The sequence below is a fragment of the Trichosurus vulpecula genome, chromosome 1, assembly GCF_011100635.1.
Source record: "Trichosurus vulpecula isolate mTriVul1 chromosome 1, mTriVul1.pri, whole genome shotgun sequence".
NCBI classification, from domain to species: domain Eukaryota; kingdom Metazoa; phylum Chordata; class Mammalia; order Diprotodontia; family Phalangeridae; genus Trichosurus; species Trichosurus vulpecula.
In genome coordinates this window covers 166318577-166326674 of record NC_050573.1, presented here as the reverse complement: position 1 = coordinate 166326674, position 8098 = coordinate 166318577, and the positions used below count along the sequence as shown (strand labels likewise).

The following is an 8098-nucleotide window of genomic DNA, read 5'->3' as shown; positions in this document are numbered from 1 at the left end:
CAATAGATGTAATCTGCATAAACAAAAGCTCTCTGGGGTCCTCAATTATTTTTAAGAGTGTATATCAAGGGTGGGGAACCTACTACAAGTTCTCCATCCCTGGTATAGGTGTTCTGAGATTGAAGGGGTTCAACAGCTGGGTGGTACAGTGGACAACTGTAGGGTAGACAACTGAAGGGGACAACAGCTGGGCCTCAAGTTAGGAAGATCTGAGTTTAGATCCAGCCTTAGATATTTCATAGCTGTATGACTCTGGGCAAGTCACTTAACCTTCATCTTCCTCAGTTTCCTCAACTGTAAAATGGAGATCATAATGACTCCAACCTCATAAGGTTGTTGTGAGGATGAAATGAGATAATATTTGTAAAGCACTTATCCAATGCCTGGCACATAGTAGGCACTTAATAAATGGTTATTTGCTTTCTATTGCCTTCCTTTTACATAACTACACTTACATGACATCAACTATCTTCTTCTTCCTCTCCATTTGATGACCTGCTTAAGAGTTTGTTGCTATTGATCTGGGAGATCAGTTTGCCATGGAAGGATGGTGTTCTTAACAGAGATGTGGTTGGAATGGGGTGAAAGCCAATTCCCAGTGTGAGAGATGGCATGAAGTAAAGCTATGGATGAGGAAGTAAAGAGGATGGCGTCTGGGAGTGATGAGTCATCCAATTTGCCTGGGTTATTGCATGTATGAGAGAGAATGGTATGACAAGATTGGAAGGTAGGTGGGAAACAAATTAGAGAGAGCCTTGAATGGTAGGCTGTTATAAAAAAATCAACAAGTATCTATCAACAATGCTTTGCACACACCAAGCACTCAAAAATACTTCGTTCATTTGTTTTTATAAAGCCCAAGAATCTATGAAGTATTTATTATATGCAGGGCATTTTGCTAGTCACCAGAGCACAGAGACAAAAAGAAAAAAAGAAAGGGTCCTACTTTTAAGCAGCTAATATTATACTGGCTACCGAGCTCGTATTTTATTCAGTAGGTTGAAGTATTTTGAACAAGATAAAAATCTGGAATCTGGCATATTTTTCCCTATTACAGTTAGTGGAAAGAATGATGGGTTTAGAATTATAGGATCATAGATTTTGCAGAAGCTGTTGAGTTAAACCTCTCATTTTATAGATGAGGAAACTGAGTGACAGAGAAGTTAAGTGACTTGCCCAGAGCCATACAGCTAGTAAATGTCTGAGACTGGATTTGAACCAATGTCTTCCTGACTCTAAGTCCATTGCCCTATCCATGGCCTTTTCAGATTTGCTTTCTGGCTCTGCCAATCACTTGTTATGTTGCCGCTGGGCAAGTCACTTGGTTTTAGCCACATTTACTTCATCTGTAAAATAAAGGTGTTAAACTAGATTATCAGTATAATTCCCCCCAATAAGTATTTGTTAAAAGTTTTCTATGGGCTAGAAATTAAAAGCATAAAGGCATTACAAAAAAACACCTTTGTGCTCAAGTAGCTTATATTCCATTGGAGAGATTTCTCTAATATGCTGCTTGTCCTAACATTCCAGTCTCCTGACCCAGGAATCCCACTTCCTGGTGTTTACTACAAAGAGGTAAAAGATAGAAACGAAGGTCCAACATATAACAAAAAAATATATATGGTACCTTTTGTGGTAGAAAAAATTGGAAACAAAATGGACTCTCAGTGACTAAGGAATGGAAGAACCAAATATGGTATAAATATACATATATTCATTTGTATGAATGGAAGGGAATATGATTGTTAAGTAAGAAATGATAAATAGATGAATTTAAAGGAAAATGGGATTTGCATTAAACCAGCACAAAATGAAATATGCAGAACTGGAAGACTAATATATTCAGAGGCCGCCGAATTCTTAGTAGCCAGAAAAGTAGTAATGATTCCGGTAATCATATGGTAGACTCTTCTACAATTTGTATTCTGCCACTGATGTTTATTAATTGTAAGACCTTGGGTAAAATAATCAACAGCTTCCTCTGCCTCAGTTTCTTCATCTGAAAAAAATGAGGGGGTCCGACTAGATGGCCTCTCAGGTTATTTCCAACTTTAGATTCATGATCCTAGAGACAGGTGAAGCTTACTTACCTCTCCTAATCTGAGAAGTTGGGGACTTCCAGGGTATAATATTGCATAATTTATCAGACATGATCACTGGTTTGGGTTGTTTTTGACAAACTGCTTTTCTTTGTTACAAGGAAAGGTTAGGTTTGGAAGGGGTTAGGGCATGGGAGCAGGTTCTATCTATCCACTAATGACTGTGACAAAAATAAAAAGCATCAACGAGACATTTTTAAAAATAAATAAAAATTTAAAACAATCATTGGGTTGTGGGAGAGTTTTATCAGATTCTGGAGGGGTTTTGAAGAGAATGCCAATAGCTCTAACACTAATCCAGGAACGTGGCAGCCAGGGTAGGTTCGAGGGGTGAATGGAGTGACCGGGAGGTAAAAAGATGGGGCAGCCTTTGAAAACTCAGGCAAAGACATGAAGGTGTTGCATCCAGCCTCTTCCTTGAGAGCCCCCTAGGGATGGGGTTGGAGTGGGGTGGGGTTTGCAGGGAATAGAGAGTTGGTGCCAACTAGTGGCACCAAAGCTGCAGCTTGACAGTCTTTCTCCCCAGTCCAAATGACTGTGCAGTCTGTGCAGCAGCCAGCATGAGGTCTGCCAATGGGGCTCTTCATGAGACTTAGCCTTGACTTGATATTAAAAAGCTGTTCCCACATGCAGACATTTCAGAACTGCTTTTCTCAAGACTGCCTTCCAAATCAAATTGGTTTCCATTCCACAAACTCCAGGGAAGGAGGGGGGAAAGGGTTTTCCCTATTGCGAAATGTTCATTAGCATTCCCTGTGATCTGCCCGGTATATTGTGAAATGCAGCCTTAGACAATGGACTTAGACAATGGGAAGACTCATTAGCTGATTCTTTGAAGTGTGAAAACAAGTTTAAAGCAGACCTCCTCTTTTCCTCTTTCCCTTGCTTTCCCCACCCTTCCTTCCAGAAGCCAGCACTGGGAACAAGCAAAACAAGGAAGACAAAGAGAAGCAAAGAGGACCCTTGGAAAGGAAGGGAGGAAGCTTTCCTCCATCCATTAGCAAACAGAAGTTTTGGACACAATGTCATAGGTCTTTTCCTGACTTCTTGTTGTTCTGGCTGTTCGGTTTTATCAATCCCCAAGCATAGAATATACTCCTCTACAATCCTGCCTGTTGAAATCCTCCTTTCCTTCAAGGCTTATAGTTCAGGTGCTACTTTTTCCATGAAGCCCAGCTAATGTCATGCACAATTGTGTGTTATTACTATATATGTTGGTGGTATTCTCCAAGCAAATAAGACTATGAAATAAATTGGCTTTTGCAAAGAGTTCTCCACAGCTATTTCATTATTGCCACACAATTGACTGAAAGGTGCAGAGAATAGAAAGTCCTATTATATAGGGTGTCCCAAAAGTCTTAGTGCAGTTTTAAGCTTTAAAATAGCTTTCAATGATGTCAAAAATAAAGACATTTGACTCAGTAGAGTGAAAGGCAGTCTTACAGTCCTTCTTTCCTCTAAAGGAGTCTCTCACGCTCTCCCAGGCATTGTTTTGAGATCTTACAAGGCTCTTTGAAAAACATAAACAAGGTAAACTGTTCAATAATCGAATATTAGCATCAAATGAGAAAGATATATGCTCATAAGGATGTCTTGTACAAAGCCCATACATATGGAAGAAAGTATAGTGGGGGCCTCCAAATGCTCCTCGCAGATGATGCTGTGCTGATTTCATAAAGCCTCATAATATCACAGGGGCTCCTCAGTGAAATCCAAGATTATTCAAAAGAGATCAACCTAGCGATCTTAATTAAAATCAACATGAATGGAAAATTCCTATTTTCCAAACTATGAAATTGTAAGGCTAGTCCAATGAGTTAGAACATTCCAATGCATAATGGGGCTGGGGATTGAAGAAGGACAATGAATTGGGCCCATAATTACATGGGAAGAAGAGTTGAGGTTGAATTGCATTTGGGAAATTTTGTAGTGTTTGTAATGATCTCAACCTGCTTAGTGATGCAAAGACTCATATTAAAAACCCAATAATTTTATTGATTTCTTGCAATCAGCGACTGCCAAACTATCATTACTTCCATTCATACATCATTAAAAACAAAGGGATGATTCCTTGAGAATTTTAAATGCATAACATTTAAATACAGTACCATAAAATTAAAACTTAGGATACACTCTGATTATGTCAACTTATAATTAATTCTGCAAAAAGCAGAATAATTTATTCTCTTTCTTCAAAAAGTAAAAATGTAAACATATTTTTCCTTTAATCTCAATATTATCATCATATGAAGAATAGAGCAAAGTGTGGCACATGTAGGATTATCGAGGAAGGCATGTAACTGACGTGTCTTATTTGAAAAAATAAATTGCGCATAAGAAAATATATGCAGTTATGCATGGTAAAAAGCATCTTTCTGATATAGGGGCACCTTCAGCGTGCTGAATTATTTAGATTTTGCATTATCCTTTATGGAATTATAGATTACTTAGTAAATATTAATTTCATATTTATAATATATTTTTATATTTATAGTATAAATATTATAATAAAATATTGAAAATAATTATTAAATATAAGTAACCCTGAAGTTAAGAAAAGAAAAATGAGTGCTGCTTGAAAAAGACATTTAGTTTTGAGTCCAGAGGGGAAAAAATCTCCCATAAGTAACATTTGTCAAGTGCTAAGACTGTTCTCTGGGGCAACTAGGTACCACAGGGGATAGAATCCTGGACCTGGAGCCAAGAAGAATTATCTTCTTGAGTTCAAATATGGCCTCAGATATTTACTAGCTGTGTGACCCAAGCAAATGACTTAACCCTGTTTGCCTTAGTTTCCTCATCTGCAAAATGAGTTAGAGAAGGAAATGGCAAAACACTCCAGTATCTTTGCCAAGAAAACCCCAAATGGGGTCATGAAGAGTAGGAGATGACTGAAAAGATTGTTCTCTAACTTACGGCCATATCTCTTCTCCTACAGTGTTGTTTGATGATGTTCTACCTAGACAGTCTCTAGCTTCTTAGTTTTCCCTTTTTACTATGTTAATTGTATGATTTCCTCTCCTTTACCAGCATCTTAACCCCACATAAATTTTATTTAACTATTCATAAATCTTTTCAAAATATTCTCAGAGAGTTTCAGAAAAGGAAGTTCTAGAGGGCAAAGTCCAAGCGAGGAAGAATGAGAATTGGAATGTCCTTGGCTTTCATTCTATTTGCTGAAAACTTCTGCCTGATTGAGGAGGTTGCAGCGGTCTCTGAATGTGGCAGCACTCTCCATAATTCAGATTTTTCTACCACGTCAGCCTCTACATCTAATTCCTTTCTTAAGGGAGCTTTTTGGAGTCTGGCCTTTTCAGCTTCTAGTTGCTTATTTTTTGTCCTCAGACTTTCATTGTCAGCGACTAGAAACTACATGTTGCTTCAGGTCAGAAATCTTGTTTGTCTGCTCTTTTAATATTATGTTGTCTTTTGGGGGCTTTGCTATGGCACATGGTTCTATTTGGGTCTTTCCTTTTCTGAAGGAGAAAAAGCAGATAGTCTGAGTCCCTGTCAAAGACCCCTGGCATGGCTATCCAGGCCTTCTTGACATAGGTGCACTTTGGCCATTGAATCCACCTTCTGTAGATGGTTTGCAGGATGTTAGCTCAGGACAGGTTCCATCAAGCTTCTGCTGGGCTTTTCACCTTTCCTTCCACTTTGCCCTTTTCTACCTCTCCTGGATAAGCAGTAATTACTTCATGTGGCTGTAGATTGTGTCAACTCCATAACTTCAAAAGATATGCAGCTGCTTGTGTGTGTGTGTGTAACACAAAATCGCGTCTTCTGTATTTATCTGCTGCTAATAACCAGTCTAATTTTCTGCTCTGTTGATGAGCCAGGTTGAAAGGCCCATCCAACACTTCCACAGACACCAGGGCCAGGGTAGCAAAGGTGGCACGCTAGAGGTCAGAGCTTGGACTGGTCTTCCTTCCTTCTTCCCTTCTTCCTTCCTTCCTCCCTCCCTTTTTCCTTCCTTCCTCCCTCCCACCCTCCGTACCTCCCTCCCTCCCTCCCTTCCTTCCTTCCTCCCTCCCTTCTTTACTTCTTTCCTTCCTTCTTTCTTTCCTTCCTTCTTTCCTTCCTTCCTTCCTTTCTTCCTTTCTTCCTTCTTTCTTCCTTTCTTTCCTTCATTCCTTTCTTCTTTCCTTCCCTCTTTCCTTCATTTCTTTTTCCTTCTTCCTCTTCTTTTTTCCTCCTCTTCTCTTCCTCTTCTTCCTCCTCTTCCAACTGCTGCCCTGAAGACCCCTATTTTTAACACAAATGTTCTTCTAGAAATGTTATATGATTATAAATCTTAGAATGCCACAATTTCCAAAGAATCAAAATAAGAAATGGTCAAAAGAACATAGATGTGATAGATTCAAATAAGTTGCAGCATCTTTCTAAAGGTGACCTTGTACACAAGAAGTGATATAAGGAATGTCATCAACAAAACATATAAACAGGAAAGGAGGTGGCCAAGATTACTGGAACCCAACAGCTTTGGTAGGTACTATGTGAAGGATCAGTTGAACATGGACAAACATCAGACAAGATGAGAAGGCATTATTCTGAAGTGGCTTTCAATGATGGAGGAAATATCATTGAGATCACAGATATGTTGAAATACTAACTAAGGGGGTCTGCCTTAACCCTTAGACCATAAGTTGGTTGAGGGCAGCAACTAGGTTTTATCTAAACTTTGTATCACCCTGAGAACTGAGCACAGAAACTACTCACAGTACTATCTATTTTTGTTGTGTTGAATCATATTGTATCTCCTCAGCTGAAAGTGTGCTCTCTCTCTCCCTGTCTCCCTCTCTCTCTTCCTCTATCTCCCCCCTCCCTTCCTCTTTCCCTCTCTTCCTCCCCCACCTCTCCTCAACATTTACCACATTCTTCTTTCCTGCTTGATTGGCGAGTCCCCAGAGATATGAACAGTGTCTTATTTAATTTTTGTACCCTCAAAGCCTAACACAGTACCTTCTGCAGAGAAGGTGCTTAATACTTTTTCTTTTAAATTGAAATGTCATAGGCAAGGCAACGAGCCTTTATTAAGCAATTACGATGTGCCAGGCATTGTGCTAAGAGTTGCAGGTATAAATATAAGCAAAAAGAAGGACACTCGGCATGGCTCTCCATGGTCATATGTTTCCAACCATGACCTTTTATTCCTCACCTTCACTCCAAAACATATATTTCTTCCAATTCTTTCTCTGGAAGAGTTAGTATGGGGCATTCAACACTTTTCCCTTCTCCTCTTGGTTGGCCTGTAGGAGTGAAGATTCACCTGTTCTTTCACACCTTGGTACATTTCAACCTTCTGGTTGGACAAATGGAAAGGATTATAAGTAACAATTATACCTAGTGATTTCCCCAATTAACTGACCTTAAGTAGCACTGTTAAAGAAAGTTGAGATTGCCTAAAGAAAGACCAGACTACCTATTAAAGAACATGAGAAACTACTTTGCAAAAAGTACCAGTGCCATGTAAAATTGGCACTTCTGTTATGCATGTGTGGCCAGAATAACTTTTAAAAGTAAAGTTGAACTCTGACTTCGATTTATTTCATTCATAAAATTCCATATAGTGCTGCAGAATGATAAAATAGCTACATGCCCAAACTTATCATCAGGAAGATGTGGATTTAAATCTTGCCTCTAATATTTATGGGTCACGTGACCTTGAGGAAGTCATTCAAACTTTCAATACCCCAGACAATTCCCTAAAACTATAAATTGCTCAAGAGTTGCCAATTTTGCATTGATAAAGGGAGTTTCCATACTGGAAAGTTCCCTTCATCAATGAAATCACAGGTTTAGAAGTGATGCATGAACTATTAGCAAAGCCCTTTACCAGCTTCCTCTGAGATACAATAGCTAATATTTATATAGCACTAACTACATGCCAGGCGGTAGGCTAAGTGCTTCACAACTATTATCTCATTTGATCCACACAACAACCCTAGTAGGTAGGTATTATTGTTATCTCTATTTTACAGTTGAGGAAACAGGGGCAG

General features: G+C 39.0%; 1 pseudogene; it reads right to left on the bottom strand.

The window, feature by feature from the left end:
* Nucleotides 1-5154: 5154 nt before the first annotated feature.
* Nucleotides 5155-7392, bottom strand: LOC118835239 (annotated as a pseudogene).
* Nucleotides 7393-8098: the final 706 nt, after the last annotated feature.